This window comes from Cryptomeria japonica, chromosome 5 (genome assembly GCF_030272615.1).
Source record: "Cryptomeria japonica chromosome 5, Sugi_1.0, whole genome shotgun sequence".
NCBI lineage: Eukaryota > Viridiplantae > Streptophyta > Pinopsida > Cupressales > Cupressaceae > Cryptomeria > Cryptomeria japonica.
Genome location: NC_081409.1, coordinates 714,020,007 through 714,042,678, shown reverse-complemented (window position 1 = coordinate 714,042,678; position 22,672 = coordinate 714,020,007). Strand labels below are relative to the sequence as shown.

The 22,672-nt window shown below is 30.2% G+C and overlaps 5 non-coding genes across 5 annotated transcripts; all 5 read right to left on the bottom strand.

Annotated features, from left to right (window-relative positions):
- Positions 1 to 1,217: 1,217 nt before the first annotated feature.
- Positions 1,218 to 1,291, bottom strand: TRNAT-AGU (transfer RNA threonine (anticodon AGU)). The gene has a single exon. It is a non-coding gene; the product is annotated as a tRNA-Thr (tRNA).
- A 3,557-nt stretch (positions 1,292 to 4,848) lies between these two features.
- TRNAT-AGU (transfer RNA threonine (anticodon AGU)) lies at positions 4,849 to 4,922 on the bottom strand. The gene has a single exon. It is a non-coding gene; the product is annotated as a tRNA-Thr (tRNA).
- A 6,486-nt stretch (positions 4,923 to 11,408) lies between these two features.
- On the bottom strand, positions 11,409 to 11,482 carry TRNAT-AGU (transfer RNA threonine (anticodon AGU)). The gene has a single exon. It is a non-coding gene; the product is annotated as a tRNA-Thr (tRNA).
- Positions 11,483 to 17,133: 5,651 nt separating this feature from the next.
- Positions 17,134 to 17,207, bottom strand: TRNAT-AGU (transfer RNA threonine (anticodon AGU)). The gene has a single exon. It is a non-coding gene; the product is annotated as a tRNA-Thr (tRNA).
- A 1,534-nt stretch (positions 17,208 to 18,741) lies between these two features.
- On the bottom strand, positions 18,742 to 18,815 carry TRNAT-AGU (transfer RNA threonine (anticodon AGU)). The gene has a single exon. It is a non-coding gene; the product is annotated as a tRNA-Thr (tRNA).
- Between the last annotated feature and the right edge of the window lie 3,857 nt (positions 18,816 to 22,672).

The window sequence follows — 22,672 nt, the reverse complement described above, 5'->3', positions numbered from 1 at the left end:
TATACCTTTTGATATGGATTATGCTTTTGATTGTAAGGGCAAGTGCTTTTGACATTTGGGCCACTCATCCCGTGAAGATATTGGGAAAGCTGAAGTACTATTCCATTTTCAAACTTTTTCACTTAATACGCCTTAACACGTAAGTTGGTGTTTGTCTTAAGCGTCCTGGACAAAACCGTGCATGTGACCAGTTGCTGTACCAATTAGGAGGCCATTTTTCTATTGAGCTTAATATTTACAAACATCATCTTTGGCTTAAATGGTCGTTGAAGATTAAATAGCTTGTAATTGCTGAGGTCTTTTACACAGAGAGATAATAGATAACCTGAAAAAGTCACAAAAGATTGCTTACACTTGAATTGAATATCCACAATATGAAGCATAAAATTTAATGGCGAAGTTCTTGTTTTAACTTAAGGCTGTTATTTCTTGTATGAGCAAAATACTCCTTTCATATTGTAAAAGTTGGCTATTCTTTGATCAATTTAAGATGAGATTGTGTGTAATTTTTCTATCATCAACATTCTACATCATATTACATAACCCATCATCGATGAATATAAAAGAAAAAGAAAAAGATCACTATATACTTCTGAACAGTCAGAATCTTTCCAGCAATATATTTAAAACCAAATAAAATTGCAATTATTCCAGGCTGATGCTCTGTTGTTCCCTCTTTATTAGCTTGCATGTTTCTCATTAAATTCTTTTCGATTGAAAATTATCAAATCAAACTTCATTTATTTAAATCTTATTATTTTTGAAATAATTTCATTAGATTCATTTTATGTCTTATTAAAACAAATATTTTTTACAAAATCAGAAAAAAATTTGTGGAGCACAATCACAGATCTAATTGTTCCATTTTTAAAATATAAAAGAAAAAATTATAAACAATACATAAATAATATCAATTACTAAGGAAAAAAAATCAATGATTTCATGGAACTCTGAACTCATCTACATGTAAAAAATAAAATCATCCTAGCAGCATTTGTGTGGCAATGACAGCCTTGTTATATATACACAAATACCCATATAATGAATGGCCTATTTTACTTATCTAAAAATCTTTTTGGAATTGTACGACAGCAGCAAAATTGAAAAGGATGGAAATCTTGTCACGAATGAGACCATAATTAAATAAACTGCTCTCTGAGATGAGATTACGAAAACCTTAAGATATGCATTAAGATTTGAGAGTATCAAAATCCGCATGCTCTGATTGAGAGTTGAACTCAAGACCTCCCGCTTACTAAACGGGTGCTCTAACCAACTGAGCTATCAGAGCTGTTGGTTAGGAATAGGGGCTTCAAATTTTCTGTCAAAAGCAATAGGAGAACATTCTATATCAAATATTCAATAATATTAATATTATTTATTTATATAATATAATAATTTAGAAAATCAACAATTTTATTTAGATATTAATATAATAATAAATTGTTTTGAATGAAAGTAAAATAGTTTTAATAGAGAAATAAGTTTATACTAAATAAAAGTCTTCCTATAAATTTATGATTAGGGACCTTTAAGATAGGACTCTTTGTTTATTAGTGAAAAAATGAGGTTTTTTTTGGGTTAGCCCTGCGTGTAACAGTTGTTGCATCCTTGTTGCATCCTACTATTGATAGTGGCGTTTTTCGGTTCGAATCCCTGCCCGAGCACTTGTGTCGTCCGTACCCTATGCTCATTGATCCCGTGGTAGTCTTCAGTGCAAACCTGAGCCTTGGTGTTGACAATGTGGCGGATGATCTGGTTCACGATGTTGAGACGTTAATGTCCCTCTCTGCTCATTGTGTGTGGATATAGCCGGAGGTAGGAGGCAGTCATAGAGAGATAAGGAGATTGGAGTGATAAGGAGAGAGCGAAGAGATAAGGATTTTGGAGTGAGATGGAGAGAGTAGAGTGATAAGGAGATTGGAGTGATAAGGAGAGAGCAGAGCGATAAGGAGTAAAGAGTGATAAGGAGAGAAAAATGACGAGATAAGGGGAGAACGGAGTGATAAGGAGACATGTTTGTGAGAATCACTTAGGAGGTGCTGATACCTCAGTATAATGTACTTGAGGATGGGGTCCCCCTATGTGGCCCCACTAGTTCAAGCTCCAATCAAAAACAGTCACTGATAAAAAAAACCATCCACTTACTCTAAACGTAAGTCTACATTCGTAAAGATTTTCTTTTTAAATAACAAGATAATCTTCATATCAACAAGGAGTCGTGTAAGCTTATCTATATTGGATTTTTTAAGTTATGGAGTGCAATACATATAAACATATATTTAGTGTTGTTCTAATCTAATAAGGTAGGTCTTGAACAAAAGCAACATAATTTGACAATCTAATGACCTTTTTCTAACATCAATAAAATATCATTGTTCAGTAAAATCATATTAGCACTTCTATATAATCTAATTTTCCACCAAGTTCTAAATAGTGAATGGTTTTCTTATTTTTAATGGGTTAGATTTAATTATTTTTCTTAATAAATAACAAACATATTTACATGTGACATTTTAGATATATTTTATAATTAATATAATATTTTTCATTTTAAATGTATATTACTATAAATGAATAGAAAAATTATCATTTAGCATTAATTTATTTATAAATTAGTCATGTTTAACTCTATTTAAATAAATAGACCTCCCATATTTATTTCATTTATATAAACTATAGCTTATTTACATACATAATCACTTAAATAGAATCATCTATGGTAGTCATTTTTTTAATCATCTTATTCTTATAATTATACCATCAATTCATATTTTAGACATCTATATGGCCTCGAGTTCAAATCTTCTACAAAACACACACACACACACAATTTCTATAGAATATGTGTCATTGTTAGTATTTATAAGATAATACATTGACACAAAAAGAAAAAAAAAAAACAAAACATTAACATAAAATTCTTGTGGCTTAACCTGTCACCCTATTTACCAACCTTGCACAAAAATAATATTATTAATTGTTGTCATAGAACTATAGACTAGGGACTCTTTGTAACTGGTTATTAAAATTATTTTTTCAACAAATCAAATACCACATATATTTCATATTAATTTTTTTCTTCATTTAAATTGAGATGCAATATTCTTTAACAAAATATTATTGATGAATTACTTAGCTCATAACTTCTACCAAATATAGGCCAACAATAGATAAAAAAATGATCATGAACTATTAATTCTTTATAAAACTCTTCTTGTAGCTTCAAAATTCAAAATTATTCAAATGATGAGAAATTTTAAATTAATCTTTATCCCTAACATGCTTTAAAAAATTAGGAAAGTTAATGCTAAAAAAATTAACACTCAATCTAATCAGGAAATAGTTGAATAATATCATGGATTGTAACAATTGTAAATAAAATTAACACTAAAAAATTAACCTTTATATTAATATTGCTATATAATTGTAAGATATTTATTAAAGTTATTATTATCATTAACATTTAGTAATATTATTGAAATGTTGAGAGATGTCAATTCGAACAATTTTATTTACTTTAAAATTGTTTTATTTCAATCTTATTTGAAATAGTAGATATATAAAAAAATAAAATTTTGATGAGGGATATTTTTTTATATGATGTTTATTTTTAAAATATTAGATTTATAATTAATATTACAATTTTAAAATGTAAGTGGTTGTCAAACTAAAATATAAAATTTAACATTAATACACTCACACCATTTCACTCTACTTCTTATGACCATTGTAAAATGCACAAAAGTCACAAAAGTTTGCTTAGATTTGAATATCCACAATATGAAACACAATCAATTTAATGGCAAAATTGTTGGCTGTTATTTCTTTAGTCCCTTCTTATCATAAAAACTGTTTTTTCAAACTTTAATCAATTTAAGTCAAAATAAAAAAATAAAAAAAGAAGAAAAAGAAGAAAAAGAAAGACGTTCAAAATATGGAGAACGGTATGAAGAACATATAAAGAAAGATAAACTCATGCATAAGCTAACAAAGGAGTTACATTACTTCAGTTCCATTTCAACATTTCATGCAGTTAATTGTTGATTTTCAGAAATTTAAATTCTACATATATACTTCTTTACTGTCAGAATATTTCCGAAAATATATAAAGATAAAAAATTCCAATCTTGTCTTACAGAAATTTAAAATGATCGCTACCTTACTAAAGGTCCTTGTAGTGCTTTTCTGAGCTATGATTTTTCTGGAAATGACTTCAATTCCCTTATCTTTAGAAGTTTTCCGCGAAATAAAACCAGGCTGATGCGCCTTTGTCGTTCCCTGTTTTTAAATTGCGTTTCAAATTTCTTTCGATTGGAAACTATTCGCCAGAACTTATATTTATTAATCTTAAAAATAATTGCATTAGTATCATTTCGTGTCTTATCAACAAGAATACTTTCTACAAAATCAGAATTTTTTTAAACACAATCACAGGTCCAAGAATCCGATTTTAAAAGTATAAACAAAAATAAAATGAATACAAACAAATATATCACATACATTACTAATATCAATTAATTACAAAATGATCAACAATTTCATGTAATATCTTTGTGCGAACCAATCTTAGTCTGAACTTATCTACATATAAAATATAAAATCATCCTACCAGCATTTGAGTGACAATGACAGCCTTGTTATATATACACAAATACCCCCACATAATCAATGGTCTATTTTGTATATGTTAAAAAACATTTTGGAGTTGTACGACAGCAGCATAAATGAAAAGGATGGATATCTTGTCACGTATAAGATATACCATGACTTAATAAACTCCTCTCGGAGATGAGATTACCAAAACCTTAAGATATGCATTAAGATTTCAGACCATCAAAAGCCAACTGCTCTGATTGAGAGTTGAACTCAAGACCTCCCGCTTACTAAACGGGTGCTCTAACCAACTGAGCTATCAGAGCTGTTGCTTGTAAGCAATTGCTCAAAATTTTCTGTTGAAAAAACAACAGAATACTCAATACCGAATATTCAAACGAAAAACTTTCCCTGTGGTTTATTAATTTAAAATTAATTTTCAGAAAACATTCTATATGATTATTAATTTAAAACTACTTCCCATATATCATGGATGGTACGTATAATTATCATGTGAGTCTAACACCGTATAGGGCCACACCAATCTTTACTCTTTCATTTCTAAAAAACTCATAGGGGAGAGGACCCCGTTGTGGTGTGAAATTATAGTGGGAATCCATCATGTGGGACCTATTATTAATCATTTATGAAATTAATATAAAATATAATATGATATATATTTATTTTAAAAAGAGATTTTAGGATTCATATTTTTATGATAATGAAATGATATTTTTTTTGCAAAATGTTGTAGAGGTGATAATTCCTTTTATTAGTTAGAAGTAATATACAAATTTTTGAGTACAATGACAAGGGCAAAGGAGGCAATAGCCATTCATAAAATGCCTTGCCTTGGGAAAGGAATTTTATATAGATATTACATGTTGTAACTCTTTGGTCTACTAGTCTTGTAAAGTTGGCAATGTTATTTTCTCTTTGAAGTTCTTGTGGGGCATATTGTTGCCAAATGCTTCAAATGAATCTCAACAATGCAAACAATGTGCAAGGGATAGATCATCAGGTGTCGCGAGTGTTGTTTCTCTTTATTTCCCTCTCTATTATTGGCTCTAGCTTGTCCTAAGCCTCCAAGGAATTTGGGAGGACCACTTCCTCCTCTTGATCAATTAAACTGTTCAAGAGGAAATTTGAAACTTGATTGGCCTCTCGAAACGCATGTGACAATGAGTAATGACTTAATTTATCCAAGAATAAGCTAATTCTATCAATCCAAGCCCACAACTTCTAATCGGGGGCCTTTCGATTTGATATGGCATTTATTATAATAAAAGACTCTCCTTCTACATCAATATTGTTGACGTTCTTGTCCAAACAAAGCTTGAGACCAACATGAAGGGCTACAAACCTAGCCTTGTTATTTGTTCCCATAGAGTCCCATCCTCATCTCTAAGCATGAAGTCAGGCCTTGATAATTGAGGATTTCCATGAGAGGCCCCATTGAAATTAAGTTTTAGTCTCTTAGAACGGGTAGCCTCCATCTGGAATTGCCCCGTTTTGAAGTTGGCTTGATGAGGTGTGGCCAATTTAAAAGCATCAGATCATCCCATGAGGAGATGAATTTGCATTGTTTCTACATTAACTTTGTATTCAAGCACTCACATATTCCAATTTCTATCTTATTTACAAGCGAGGACTCTTTCCCTTAGAATATTCTCTCATTTTGCTCCTTCCATAATTGCCATATAATCTATGCAAAAATTTTGCACCACAACCCTTCCCATAGAGCTCCTTTAAATAGGCATGACCATGCTTAAAAAACACTCCTTAGATAATTTTGAGTTGGTCATTTCCATCCAATTTTGTTGTAGAAGGAAGACCAACATTATTGTGGCATTCTACATTGTAATAGTAGATAGTTTGTTGTTTCCTCATGCTCTTTGCATAAGACAGACTTGTGTGGACCTACATTTCCTATCTTTTGAAGCCTATCTCCCATAAGAATTTTATCGTTTGATATTATCCATGCAAAAACACCAACTTATGGTAGAACATTTGGCCCCCAATAGAGCTCCTTTGGCCAATGCCCTTTGGCATTATTAGAGTTGGTGACAATGTAGCCTAATTTGATTAAGTTTGAACTAGATTTGGTTGCACACAATATTATTTCATCGTTGTCATCTGTCCACAAGAGATTTATATTGATCAATTTGATTTTGAGTAGCTCCATACAAGGTTGATCAAGCATTTCAAACTCTTTCCATTTGGGATACAAAATACCATTCTCAAAGTTAATAGTGAAATAATCTCGCACTTTCTCACTATATGCTAAAGTAGTTAAATGAATTACATTAGTCATCTCTAGAATGCTATCGAGAGAACAATGTTCATTCCAAGAATCATGCTAGCAAGAAGCTCTCTTCATATTCCAAATTCTCTATGTTAAGTGATTGGCAATAATGCTTCTATTTTTTGATGCACACACTAGACACTATGTTATGTTTTACTAAAAATAAGAACATTTTTGTTTGCATTAAAGATTTAACTGCCTTAATCTTATCCATATTTGAAAAATTTAGTAATTTGGAAACTAGATTTAAAGTACTATAATTCTTGTTCTTTTACCGTCTTCAAATTTTGAATGGAAGAGTCTCAAATTGCTCCTCCAAATTCAAGGTTAAGTGATTTTAGAACAAAAGTGACCACTTATACCCCCTTTTTGTTCACCATCTTGGTGTATTTTCCCTAATATAATAATAAATTGTATTTAATTAAATTAAAATGTTTCTAATATAGAAATAAAATTTATACTAAATAAAAGTCTTTCTATAAATTAATGATTAGAGAGATAATGTACATATTATCTTGGAGTCATGTAAGCTTATCTATATTGGATTTTTTAAGTTATGGAATGCAATATATATAGGCATATAATTAGTGTTGTTCTAATATAATAAGACAGATCTTGAACAAAATCAACACAAAAATTTTACAACATCAGTAAAATATTATTGTTCACTAACATCATAGCAGCAATTCTATATTATCTTTAATGGGTTAGTTTTAATTTTTTTCTTATTAAATAACAAACATGTTTATATTTGAGATGTTAGATAATTGATATAATATTTCTCATTTTATATGTATATTACTATATTTAAATAGAAAAACTATCATTTAGTATTAATTTATTTATAATTATTCATATCTAACTCTATTTAAATCAATGGACCTTCCATATTTTATTTATTTATATATTAATCATAGATTGTTTACATACATAATCACTTAAATAGAACTCATCTACCGTAGTCATCATTTTTTAAAATTATAATTTAATTTAGACAATACAATTGTATAATTATATCATCTTAGTTTATAATTATACAATCACTAATATTTTTTGCAACTTTCAAAAAATTAAAAAGATTTCTTTAGGCATTTGATTCAATGCAATAGGTCCATATTGTAGGCACCTAGATGATGAACTGAGTTCAAATCTTGAACCCAAAACACACACACAAACCATTTTTATTTTGATGAATTAGTGTCATTGTGAATATTCAAAAGACAAAAGAGAATACATTGACACGAAAATCCCTAAACAAAATAAACAAAACATCAACATAAAAATAACAGGCTTAGCCTATCACCCGATTTACCACATACACAATCGTGCACAAAAATAATATTATTATTAGTTGTTGTCATAGAAGTATGGGCTAGGGACTATTTCTCAAATACCATATTTTTTCATTTTAATTTTTTTATCTTCATTTAAGTTTAGATGGAGTGTGTGTATCTTCGTTTAAGTTTAGTGTATTATTGATGGGAAAAATATACACACAATCGAATCCAGAAAAAATACACTAGAAATACAAAATGGATTGTGGAAATCTCATAGCTTTAAAATATTATTGATAAATTATTTTACTTCACTCATAATTTCAGAAATAGTATAACACACACATATATACATACACACACACACATATATATATATATATAAAATAAACGAACAAATATCTTCTTGAGATGCCTATTTTTGCTCTATGAAAATATTGAAAGAATTAAATATAGAAATATAAACATCAACCCAAATCCTAATGCTAATCGAATCCTACCACCTATTAAACATAATTATTACCCTAATACTAACCTGAACTCTAATTCAATTGTAACTTTCATCCTAATTGAACCATAGTTAAACTCTTTAACTTACTTTTATTAGATTGCAGTTGCCAGTTGATTTTTATTACATTTTAATTTTTTTATTTTTAAGTTTGTGCTAGATAAATCTGGTTCTAATCAGATGTTTTTTTCTTCTTTTTCTGTAGTGTTTCTTGACAAGTGAGGAGGACATTAGTAGGCACCACAAAAATAAAACACTCTACCTACGAACATTCTAGAATTGTAAATCATAGTAAAGCTATAGAAACAATATCAATAGCTGCTCAAACAAGAAACGGATTTAAGAGGCATGAACCATCAAACAGAAAAATTTAACAAGAGAACAATAAATGCAGGAGATTGACAAAACAGTATCCAGTGACTCAAAACAACTAAATGAACTACATTTAGTGCGCATTTTTTATTCAGTCAAAATGCAGAATAGCTTTTGTGATTGAATTCAAATCTAGTAATCTGAAGCATTTCAATATTTACAATGTTCTAAATTATATGCATCCCACAAGATTCAAATATTTATCTGCATTCCACAAATCTTAATACACATACATTCACAAATAAAAGATCAATCTTTTAAATGTCTCACAGCTCCTGCTCCATCAATTCAGAAATCTTAAATCTTCTTAAGTTTTCCTTGGAGTTACCCGAGGTCAGTCTCGAAGCTAGACATTTGCATCTGCAACTCCTTGTTTTCTTCCGATATCGATGCTCTGATCTGGATTTCTGTTTGGAGGGTACGTGCTTTCTCATTTTGATCCCCTGCTCCTCATTAGAAGTTGTCTGTAAATGAAAAAAACTGAAATTATAAAAAAAACGCATACATTCATATTGGTCAATCTCTAACGGAGATATTTCAGTCTCCAACTGAAGCTTAATGTCTGCTTCATTCGGCATCATCCCTCCTTCAAAAGTTAATAGGGTTAGGGTTACTTGTTCACATTGTGTAGATGGATTGCTTACGACCTTGAGTAATATGTGATAAATATATATAATAATGTCCGTGTGTATTGCTGCATTCCCGTATCAATATACCCCTCTGCATATTATTTAACACTCAAAAATTAATTTTTATATTAATATTGATTCTTATTATATAATTTTAAAATATTAATAACAACCTCTATATTAGTATTACTATATGGTTATAAGATTCTTATTAATATTATTATTATCATTAATATTTATTAATATCAATACTTAAGCATAATTTTAATAAATTAACAAGATTAAATAGCTTGTAATTGCTGAGGTCTTTTAGATTGAAAGATAACAGGTAACCTGAAAAGGTCACAAAAGATTGCTCAGATTTGAATATCTACAATATGAAGCACAATCAATTTAATGGAAAAAAAAAAAGTTGTTTTAACCTAAGCCTGTTATTTCTTTAGTCCCTTATCATAAAAGCTGGCTGTTCTTTGATCAATTTAGGAAAATATCAAAACAGCATGAAAAATATTAAAGTCATGTAGTTTCTGTAATCTATGGAGATGTACAGTAGAATTTTTGTGTAAATCGTCATCAATATTTTAGATCATATTATATAATCTATCATCAAGATAAAACATAGAGAACAGGATGAAGAACCTATAGAAAAAGCCCAAAAAAAACCAATCTATACTTCTGAACTGTCATAATCTTTCCAACTATATATTAAGCTCACAAATTCCAATTTTGTCTAACAGAAGTGTAAAATGATTACTACCTTACTAAAGCTCCATGTAATGCTCTCCAGGATGAATTTTCTTGCTCACAGCTCATAGCAGGTGTATCAGACTTGGTCATCCTTGTTGGCTCCAACTGTTGATCACCCTCTGGTGATTGTTCATGAAAATCTTTTGAGGTATGAGCAGAAATTTGTAGGTCTTCTTCGTTCGCAGAAACTCTATTTCTTTTATGGATTTGGTTCACTGAGTGAGAAATTGTTGAATCAAATGAAAACCAAATAATTTGCAATTATTGTCTGCAGGGCGTGAAATGAATTCAACTCCCTTATCTTCACACGCTTTCCCTGAAGTAAAATCAGGCTGATGCTCTGATGTTCCATGTTTATTAGCTTGCCTGTTTCTCATTAAATTTCTGTCCACATTAGACCATTAAATTGTGTTTCAAATTCCTTTTGATTGAGTATTATCACACACAACTTATATTTATTCAAATTTTATTATCTTAAGAATAATCTGATTAGAATCATTTAATGTCTTATCAACAAGAATACATTCTACAAAATCAGAATATTATAAAGCAAAATCACAGATCCAAAAATTCGATTTTAAAGATATAAACACAAAAAAAGAACAAACAAATACATTACTAATATCAATCAATTAAACCGACCAAAAAAAAAATATCAATCAATTAGAAAATGATCAACGATTTCATGTAATATAATCCATCTTAGTCTGAACTTATCTACATATAAAAAATAAAATCATCCTACCAGCATTTGTGTGACAATGACAGCCTTGTTATATATACACAAATACCCCACATGTAATGAATGGCCTATTTTACATATCTAAAAAACTTTTTGGAATTGAACGACAGCAGCATAATTGAAAAGGATGGAAATCTTGTCACGAATAAGACCATAATTTAATAAATTCCTCTCTGAGATGAAATTAACAAAACCTTAAGATATGCATTAAGATTTAAGACCATCGAACGCCAATTTCTCTGATTGAGAGTTGAACTCAAGACCTCCCGCTTACTAAACGGGTGCTCTAACCAACTGAGCTATCAGAGCTGTTGCTTGTGAACGATGTCGTTAAAATTTCAGTCAAAAAACATCAGAACACTCAATGTCAAAAACGAATAACAATGAGTAATGTTTTAATTAATCCAAGAATAAGCTAATTATATCAAAACAAACTCAGCTTTCAGTTGGGGGCCTTTTGGTTTGATATGGCATTTATTACAATCAAAGACTCTCCTTATACATCAACATTGTTGATGTTCTTGTCCAAACAGAACTTGAGTCCAGCATGAAGGGCTGCAAACTCAATCTTGTTATTTGCTCCCATAGGGAGTTTCATTGCTCCAACCTGACCCATAGTTCCATCCTCATCTCTAAATGAAGCCAACCCCTCATAATACAGGATTTCCCTCAGAGGCCCCATCGAAATTAAGTTTCAGTCTCCCAAAAGGGGGTCCATTTAGAATTGCCATTTTGAAATTGGCTTGACAAAATCTCTCTTGGCTTGATGAGGTGTGGCCAGTTTGAAAGCATTAGATCATCCAATGAGGAGATGAATTTGCACTGTTTCTGCATTACCTTTGTATTAGCATTATCCGAGTTGGCAACATTGTAGCTTAATTTGATTGAGTACGAACCAGATTTGGTCGCACACCATATTATTTCATTGCTGTCATCTGTCAGCAAAATATTTCTCTTGATCAGTTTCACGTTGAGTAGCTCCCTACAATTTTGATCAGGCATTTCAAACTCATTCCATTTGGGAAATGGAATACCATTCTCAAAATTAATAGTGAAAAATCTCGCACTTTCTCACCATATTCTAAAGTAGTTAAACGAATTACATCAGTCAGCTCTGGAATGCTATCGAGAGAGTAGTGCTCGTTCTAAGAATCATGCCAGAAGGAGGCTCTCTTCCCACTCTGAATTCTCCATGTTAAGTGATTGGTAATAATGCTTTTTTTATATATAGTAAAATTCCAAACTGTAGATCCTCTTGACAGACTGGCAATGGTTAGAATTCAATCTAGCGTATCCAAATCTAAATACTCTGCTCTCAAGAATCTGCTCCATAATGCATCTGAGTGTTGATAAATAGCCCAAGGGAGCTTCACTCCCAGAGTCAAATTTTGTAGGTGTAGATCATGTGTGTTGGCTCCCACATTAGATTTGTCTTTGATGGTGTTATCCCAAGCATTTAAAGTGATTCATTTTTTATCATTCGGACCTTCCCACAAAATTTGTTGTCGTTTTAAGGAACAAGTAAAAGACATTTTGATTGGAAGTTGAAGCTTGCTTGAAGGAGAAAATCCCAAGTCAGAATGTGAGGAAACCACAAAAATATTATGGAAAAGTTAGTTATTAAGAACTCCAGCTGATGCAGAACTTTGCACGAGGATGTCTAAACCACCAAGTATAAAGAGGCGTGTAGATCTGGTTAATGTTTTCGCTATTCTTTAAAGAGGCCTGTACTGGTCAAGAAAGTATAGTATTGGGTTTTATTTGGTATATCATTGCCACCGCCAAATATAGCAGCCACCATCTTGTGATAGATATGTGAAGGTAATCAACAAAGAAGGAACGAAGTTTTCAATTGGTCTTTTTAGATTTGATCGCCCAAGGAAGATCCATTTAAAGAAGAAAAAACTGAGATGGCAAAAAAAGAGATCGATGTTGTCACCAGTCTAAGTGTGAAGAAATCCCCAGATTTCAAAGGGAAGTCATCCAAATTGAAAGGGAAAATTATTTTGAAAGTCATCGAAGGAGTTGTGGACAATAGATAAAGAGATCGTTGCCACTAATAAAAAGGAGATCCAAGCCTTAAAAAATGATTGAAAGAGTTAAAAAAATGTTGTTATTGTAGAAAGAAGGAATTTTGCAGGCTTCGTGATAACAAGTTAAGCTCACCCTCAAAGGAGGAGATCGAAGTCAATTTACTAGGATTTAGAGTACCCATTAATTATCGTATATTAAATCACATTTGTCAATAACTAGACAATTGACAATTACATAAAAATCCCCATCATATCTTTATGAAAAGATAATAGAAAAGGACCTTTTCATTTTCTTCTATTTTTGAGATATAGTGAACAAAATATACATGTCAATTTTTTGTCGAATTTATTCGTATAGATCAATGAGGAATAAATATCGAAATATACAATATTCTAAATATAAATTCTGCATGTTATTCTTAAATATTGTTATTTGCATGGATTTGAATGAAGTTTTCTGATGTTTCTAGGTCATCTATATAATAAGACTATTGTAATGGATTCAATATCTCTCATTTCTATCATTTAACCTTTGATCATGTAATCAAGAAACTTTTTTTTATCATGTAATCAAGGGAAAACCTTGAATAATGAATAAAAAGATTTATTGTTTTATAGCAATTTGTGTGTCCCTTCTTATTTTCTTCACTCCATCACATCAGACATCATGCTTCTCTAAAATTCTAAGAGAACTCAAAAAGTACTTTTACTTGCATCAGGCCCTTAAATTTGTATCGAACCTTCGGGCCTTCAGTTACCATGTTCATGATAAGAGGATCGTGATCTTTAACACCCAAAAGGTACTGTTATGATGCCTTCCCTATCGAGCACTCGGGGCCCCTTATGCCCGCCTACCACGGGATAAGGGATGTCAACACCAGGATGACTGATAAAATATTTCAACACTCTTTTCACATTGGACTTCAACACAGGCTAAAGATTGGGCCTAGAAATTCTATGATACCAAGGTATGGGGGCACAAGACTCCCAAAGTCTCCATAAAACAACATTATTCCTGTACGTGAGATTGGGAGGAGAGTACCTGCCAGCTTGGCATCTTAAAATACTCTGCTTTTTCCTTCACATATCTAATCAACACATCAAACCCATTATTAATAGCATGTCAATGAGGATGGGAACATGTGATCTCCAGGGATATGGATAAACATAAAGACCAAGGAAACGAGTCTTGATAGACCACAAGGTTATATACATGCTCAGGAAAATCTCTTAGCTCATGAAGGCACTAAAACCACAAGAGAGGTAACAAGAAGCACAAAGACAATATTGGGCCTAGAAAACAAATATTCTCACAATAATGGTGATGAGAACAAAGTAAAATTATGACAAATTCCATCCTCCAAACTATATTCGTTCTCATATTCCACATGTTGGATCAACATTCATCTTATCTATAGTTTGGATGCATGAGTCTCACCACCATGCGAATCACCTTCATCTTTGAGATGCCATGCACATTTTTGTGTTTAGATAGTTAGTTTTAACTATAGTTTGCATTTCAAATATTGTTAACAGACTCTGTAAGTTCATCTACCAGTTTCAACGAGTAGGACGAATACTGTATGATAATCCATTTTTAATTTCATCTTTGAGATGCTGCGAACTGAGGTTGCAACCTGTATACAAGACTGCCTTATTGTGATGTTTGAAATATAGTCTGTAAGCCTAATTTGTATTGAACAGACATGATAAGACCTCTGTACTGAGGCAAGATGTAATCTATTGAATCAATAAAAGAATTATTTGTGTTTGTGAAAACCATTTGTGTTTACTGTTGCAATTTTCTATTTATTGTTTGTGTAGCTGAGTTGGTTGAAAGGAACAAAATTATGGAGTGCCAGTGCTGGGGGTTGGTGTGCATCTCTGAACAAGTGAAGACTAACTTGTAGTCTGAGGTCTTCCACATTGGAAGATAACACATAACCTGACAAAGTCACAAAAATTTGAATATCCACAATATGAAGCACAATCAACTTAATGATAAAGTCCTCGTTTTAATCCCAAGTTGTTATCTCTTATATGGGCAATTGAGTTCCTTTTTAATCTCAGGCTTTTATATTTTGTGGCTCCTTATGAAACTATTCATGTGCTATGTATATGTTTCCTTATTCCATGTCTACTAGATCATAGGATACTCCATGTCTTTATGAAACATTAAACTAGTACATAACAAATCACATAGTATTGAACAATAGTCAAATGACATTTCAAATTAGTACAGACAATATTATCATAAAACCTGGCTATTCTTTGATCAACTTAGAATCAGTTGTTAAAAAAAACACATCAGATATCAGAAGAATGTGAAAACATTGAAGTCATGTCATTTCTACAATCAATGAAAATGTGTAGTAGATTTCTGACTTTTAAAACTGTATCTAATCTTTTCATATCAACATTTCAGATCATACTACATATCCATCATCAAGAAGTGAAACATAGAAAGCGATATAGAATGGAATATGAAAAACATGTAAAAGAAGAACAAAAAGAAAGAAAGCATATATTTTGAAAGGATAAAAAGCTGAGTCATTCCCATCATTTGTTTACAATAAGAAAATGCTACCATACCCTAGTTATGTGCTTTCGAAGTTGTTTAACATGTTAGCCTTCACTTGGACTACTAAAGTCCTAAAAGAATGAACTTGCCATTGCTCATGATGAGCTCTTTGTATCCTTCAAATTTTGTAAGATCCAGAGCTCAGCCAAGAGCACTACCCACCTTATGTACTTTCATTGTAACGAAAGATGCTCCTAGACTATCAGAATCTTTTTAATAATTTATAAAGTTTATAGATTTCAATATTGTCTTATAAAGATCTGTAACAGTCTATTTCTATTCTATGAACAATCTATCATTCTGACCATGAATTACAAAATATGATCTGATACATTGATACAAACTAACACGCAATCTAAATATAAAACAGTAACAAGAAGGATTACTACTTAGTACAGCTCCTTGTAGTGTTACTCTGACCTCTCCACTGTGTTTCTTGCAATGCTCTCCAACATGATTTTTCTTGCTCACAGCTCATAGCAGGTGTATCAGACTTAGTCATCTTTGTTGGCTTCAAATGTTGATCAGCCTTTGGAAATTCTGAATGAAAATCTTTGGAGTTTTGAGCATAAACTTGTGGTTCTTCCTCATTCGCAGAAACTCTATTTTTTATGGATTTGGTTCACTGCGTGAGAAATTGTTGAATCAAATGAAAACCAAATAAATTTGCAATTATTGTCTGCAGGGAGTGAAATGATTTCAACTCCCTTATCTTTAGAAGCTTTCCGTGAAGTAAAACCAGGCTGATGCTCTGTTGTTCCCTGTTTATTAGCTTCCATGTTTTTCATTAATTTTCTGTCCACACCAGACCATTAAATTGTTTTTCAATATTTTTAATTGGAAAACTATCAAACAAAATTTATATTTATTTGAATCGTCTTATGTTAAGAATAATCGAATTAGAATCATTTCATGTCTGTCTTATTAGACAAGAATACTTTATATAAAATTAAAATTTTGTGGACAACAATAACAGATCCGAGAACTTAATTATAAAAATATATGGAAAATAAGTGCAAACAGATGCATTACTAATATCAGTGAATTAGAAAATGATCAGTTCGAACCAATCTTACTTATCTAGATAAGAAAAATATAATCATCCTACCAGGATTTGAGTGACAATGACAGATTTGTTATATATTCACAATCCACTTCAAAGGTAACGAACACCCCACATAATGAATGGCCTATTCTACATATCTAAACTTGCTGGAATTGTATGACAGCAACGTAGTTGAAAAGGATGGAAATCTTGTCATGAAGAAGACCATAATTTATTGTCTTAATTCCTCTCTCAAACGAAATTACCAAAACCTTAAGATTTTAGATTATCAAAAACCGAATGCTCTGATTGAGAGTTGAACTCAAGACCTCCCGCTTACTAAACGGGTGCTCTAACCAACTGAGCTATCAGAGCCACTGCTTGTGGATAGTTGCTTAAAATATTCTGTCGCAAAAAGGAGAGAACACTCAATATCGAATATTCAAACGAAAAACATTCTCTGTGGTATATTAATTTAAAACTACTTTCCAAAGAACATTCTCTATGATTTTTAATTAAAATAAAATAAAATATAAAATATATTTATTCTAAACAAAATTTAAGATTCATGTTTATGCTAATGAAATGAAATTATTGTTCTGATTAATTGGAAAAACAGGTTTTAAAGACCCCAAATCTTTAACAGAAAGATCAACAGATAGAAGATCAACAAAGAACAACTAATCTAGCATAAAGACAACATACAAAAGGCTGGCTTGAAAGCCAGCAACCCAAACGGACAACAAAGAGCTAGTCTACATGCTATATATATATATATTGATATTGATATTCATTATTAATAAGTTTTAACTGATGATCATTTAATATTTGATTTATAATGTTTATTATGAATATATTAATTTAGAATATTCTTAAAACAAAATATATAATTGTAAATCAAATTATTTTAAATTTTTTAAACATGAATTTAGAAAATTAATAAATTTCAGATTTTTACATATTTTAAATTAAAAATATACATATTTTTCTTAAAACATCAAATAAAAGATAAAATGATCAAACCTTCATAAAAAATTTAATGAAAGATGGGGACCATCAAATTCATTCTATCTATTTTTAACAGATTATAGATAAAGTACACCAAAAATATCATATTTGTAAATTATGCCACTTAAAAATTAATATTAAATTATTAATAAGATGTTATTATATTTTAAATTTTGTATTGAACTCTTAAAATTAATTTCTTACTGCGCATATCTTTTCATTTGCATCATTGAAACCATAATCTTGATACAAGTCCAATACCATGGTTTCAATTATATTTTTTTAGGGTTCATTTATTTAGCCTGCGCCTGGTCGCTGCTATCGGCTTCTGTCTTTCTACATTTTTCCCTTTCTTCCTTCACCCAGCATAGAGATTATCAATTGATTGTCTGCTTACCTATTTTTTCCAAAGCATAGACTTGATCTGAAAAAGGAATCAGTTTTCATCTCTGACTTCTACCAAGATGTAACTTAGCTTCTGAAAGCATGTTGAACCGGGAAGATATATAGCAGAGATATAAAGGTTTCCAGCACTTTATGTAAAACCGACAGTTTGTAACAGACAGCAGTTTGGACATAGAAGCGGTGATTTTCTCACCACTTCTGAAATGTGGCCCAAATGCTTCCAATTCTTCTATCTTTTCAAGATCTAGCATTTTTCTGTGTTATGAATAATGTTTATTAATATGATTATTATACAATCAAATTTGAAAACATTAATCATAATAATGATATCAAGTTTCTACAATTAAAAAAAATTTGTTGATTGGATTAGATTGTGTTCTACAATCCGTAATCTAAGATCAGGATGATAAAGAATTTATTTTCTTATGATCTCTTTACAAAAACCCCCCCAAACCCCCAAAATATGCATGAAGATTTAAGCATAAAGAAAACCGCGTGCTCTGATTGAGAGTTGAACTCAAGACCTCCCGCTTACTAAACGGGTGCTCTAACCAACTGAGCTATCAGAGCAGTTGATACTGAGTAGTTGCTCGACTGTTTCTCTGAAAAAAACAGCAGAACACTCAATATCGAATATTCGAACCAAAACATTCTCTATGATTTATTAATTTAAAATTGCTTCCCAAAAAACATTTTGTGTGATTATTGATTTAAAACTACTTCCCATAAATCATGAATGGTACGTGTTATCACATTAGTCTATCACGACAGTTATTATATATAATTTATGTCAATATAATATAAATACACACATTATTTCTACGAGATATGAGATGATATACAATGATATAAATTATTTATATAAATTGTTGCATACCAATTGTGCCAAATTAATAAGTACTTCTTATTCATACAAAAAGAGTAAAATTCACATATAATTTTTTTATGGCAAAATATATTATTAATTGATTTGATCAAAAAAATTAATTTTTTTTTATGACAAAATATATTATTAATTGATTTGATCAGAAAATTTAATTGTTTTTTATTTCAACATGAATCTGACATCTTTAAGTCATATGTATGGTAATTTCTATCATGAATGTCTACAAGCAAAAAATTTAGTCTATAATAAGATTCACCAATCAAGTTGTCTAAGAAAAAAATCGAAAGAATAAAATCAACAAGAACAAATAAATGCATTCATATTTGTGAGCGTAATTCAATCAATTACTTTAAAAAATCCATCCATTCATTCCTCTACTTTATATACTTCATAGCATTGGTAAATGAAATGATGGAATACTATGGAATATCATCCAATCAAGCGAAAGTGTACAAATTGTTGATAATTAACTTATTGGATGGTATGACTTTAAAGACATGTTCTTTGCTATTTTTTTTTTACAACCCCATATAGAATTTTTCTACAAACTATTATAATTTTTTCAACCTACTATCTACCACAACATTATGAACTATAAATTCAAATGATATTTGTCACAACATTATCAACTATAAGTTGAGATTATACTTATTATTCATTTTATTTCACTTGCATTTCTTCACTTTCATGTTCATAATCTCTTGTAAATTTTATATATACCATAAGTTTAAATTATATTTCCATGTTTCCTTAATTTCATGTTCATAGTTGCTTGTACATGCTATATTTAATGTAAGTTTAATTTTTTTAATAATAGTTTCTATTATAATGGATATGATCTAGAAGTTACCATCTTGTTTGTAAATTACTTCAATAGGAGTTTTATTTTTTTTTGTTTCACATGTGTTTTCAAACTTACAAGTTTCCTTATATTATATGTTCATTTTCTAGTAAATATGAAACAAGTTCTATAATAGATAACTATTACAAAGGCATATATGAAAATAGAAAATGCAACCCCATGTCTTGAAACTTGAACAAATATTAAACAAGAAAATGCAACCCATATATAGTAGATAAATCTGAGAAGATTTGCTTACCACATATCATATTTACTATATAATAGATAACATGTTTGCTTGTTCTATAAACTTCATAGTAATGTCATTTCGATACAAATAATAGACTAGCATTCAACCAAATTATAAAAATATACCGTTTAATGATCACAAGATATAAATCAAAACCAAACTTATATCATCCCTTTAAGTAAAGGGAATAATTGAATTACAAATCAATCAACTAATTACATAACCACAAAATGATTAATATAACAACTAATTTTTTAATTGTAACATGTGAAAGTAAAGTTATAAACCTTTTTTTAATTTATATTCATGCATTGACCCTAGCTAATATCTTTTTCCACCATTGTACTATGAATTGTCAAATTTACATGTTGAAATTCTTAGACACATATTATTGTATTTTTTGTAATTGACTATTTACTTGAGTGATATTCAAATTTTGGATTACTTGTGAAAAAATTGTATAGTTATTTTCAATGGTGGTTACCTTGAGATACTTCTCCATTGCTGATTTTAATTCTCAATACTCTTCATAGAGTTTCATTAACTCCCAGGTGACAACATGTCTATCTCCTCAATTCCTATGCAAGAGACATAGTTTCACTAGCCCTTCTAGCTAAATACAATGGAACAAAATATTAAAACTATCCATATACTTACCTATATGGAAACATAATTAGTTACTATCAACATGGTATGTACAAGGCCAGGCCATTTCAACCCCTTCGATTTAATATGCATCACTTTAAAACCCTCTCTCTAATCAAAACTTTGACTACCTTACATAATCATAGTAAAGTTGGATTTACTTGTGATTATCTCAAGAAAGCCACATTAATAATAAATACACTATCCACCTTAATGTTGTTTGTTTTTTAATCCTTTGTACTAAATACATTATAACATCTATTTAAAAAAAAAATATTGTTCCAACAATTAATGTTTATTGAAATGATGATGATTCTCATTTGTTTTATGTTTATACTCTTAAGTAATGATAATGATTTTTTTATTTTAAACCTTTGTAAACAAAGAAAAGATCCTAAATGAAGACTATACAAGATACAAAGAGAATAAGAACAACACTTCTTCCATATAAAAGAGACTTATAACTCCCACCAAATGAATAAATTGAAGATATGACCTTGACCATTACACATCTAATTGAGACAAAAATTCAAATGAATGTAGGTGTAAGAACAAAGAACATTTTAGTACATAAAGACTAGATAAAATATGATCTAGAGGAGAACTTAAAAATCTTGATAATAATATATTCTTAATATAGTCCATGCAACAAATAAATGGAGAATCACTACTAGTGCATGTCAATTATCTAGCTGAGTGTTTTAATTACAATATTGAATAAATTGGTTCCAATCGACGAACTCATTCATGTTTTTTATGGGTCATAAAAATTATAAAAATTTAAACATTTTAACTATTCACATACCTCCCTACATGGCTGTAGAATCGATTAGTGTAAAAAATGCATATGTAAGGCCATGTCGACCTTGCAACTTAGGGTGCACCACTATTGGTACATCTCCCCTAGTCCACAATAGAATTTGTTTTCCATTCATTGTGCACATAATGATGACATATATTTTTTCCTTTCTTGATTATTGATAAATAAACACAATTGGATATGAACATTCATTTTAAAATTTGCCACATTTTTTATTAAAAATATTCTAATAATTTATAACAATAACTTCCCTCCCCATTTTATATGTTATATTATAATTTATTTCTTAGATATGTGCACTAAAATAGGGAATAACAATTCAAACAAATGAGTGATTTTGGCCATAATACGTTCACATTATGGCTTGGTAAATACCAAACCATAAAACACTATCACATTTTGTGGAGCATGAACTATAAACACATTTTATGTTCAATGAAACATAATCAAATTTCATGGAATATGCACGGGGGCTTCACTTAGTGAACCTATGTTATATCATGTGTTCATGGTTTACTAAAGAATCCCCCTATTTCAAAAATATTGGCCTAAACTCCTTATTTTTATCCCCTCTCAATACACAACCTGAATTAAACCCCCGTCCCCTATTTTCACTAAATATTGGATTTTTTCATAACCTAAATTAAAAACCCCCCTATGTTCACTAGATAGGCCCAATATATTGAGCTCATTTTTCAAGATATTAAACCCCCTAATATGAACACACATGATATAATATTACCTAGCCAATGAAGCCCTTGTGGGAATATCACAATATGATTGTATTTCATGTTACATAAAATATCGTCACTTTTTTTTAACATAAAAAGTAATATAAAAAATAATCACATTATGTAATGCACTTACAATTTTTACTCGAAACAACTTTCCACTCTTTTAAATTCAGAGTGGTTGTTTACAATGAGTCTAAAGGTTTGGACTTCTAATTTTCTCCCATTTGATGTATTTTTTTATCTTTCAACTA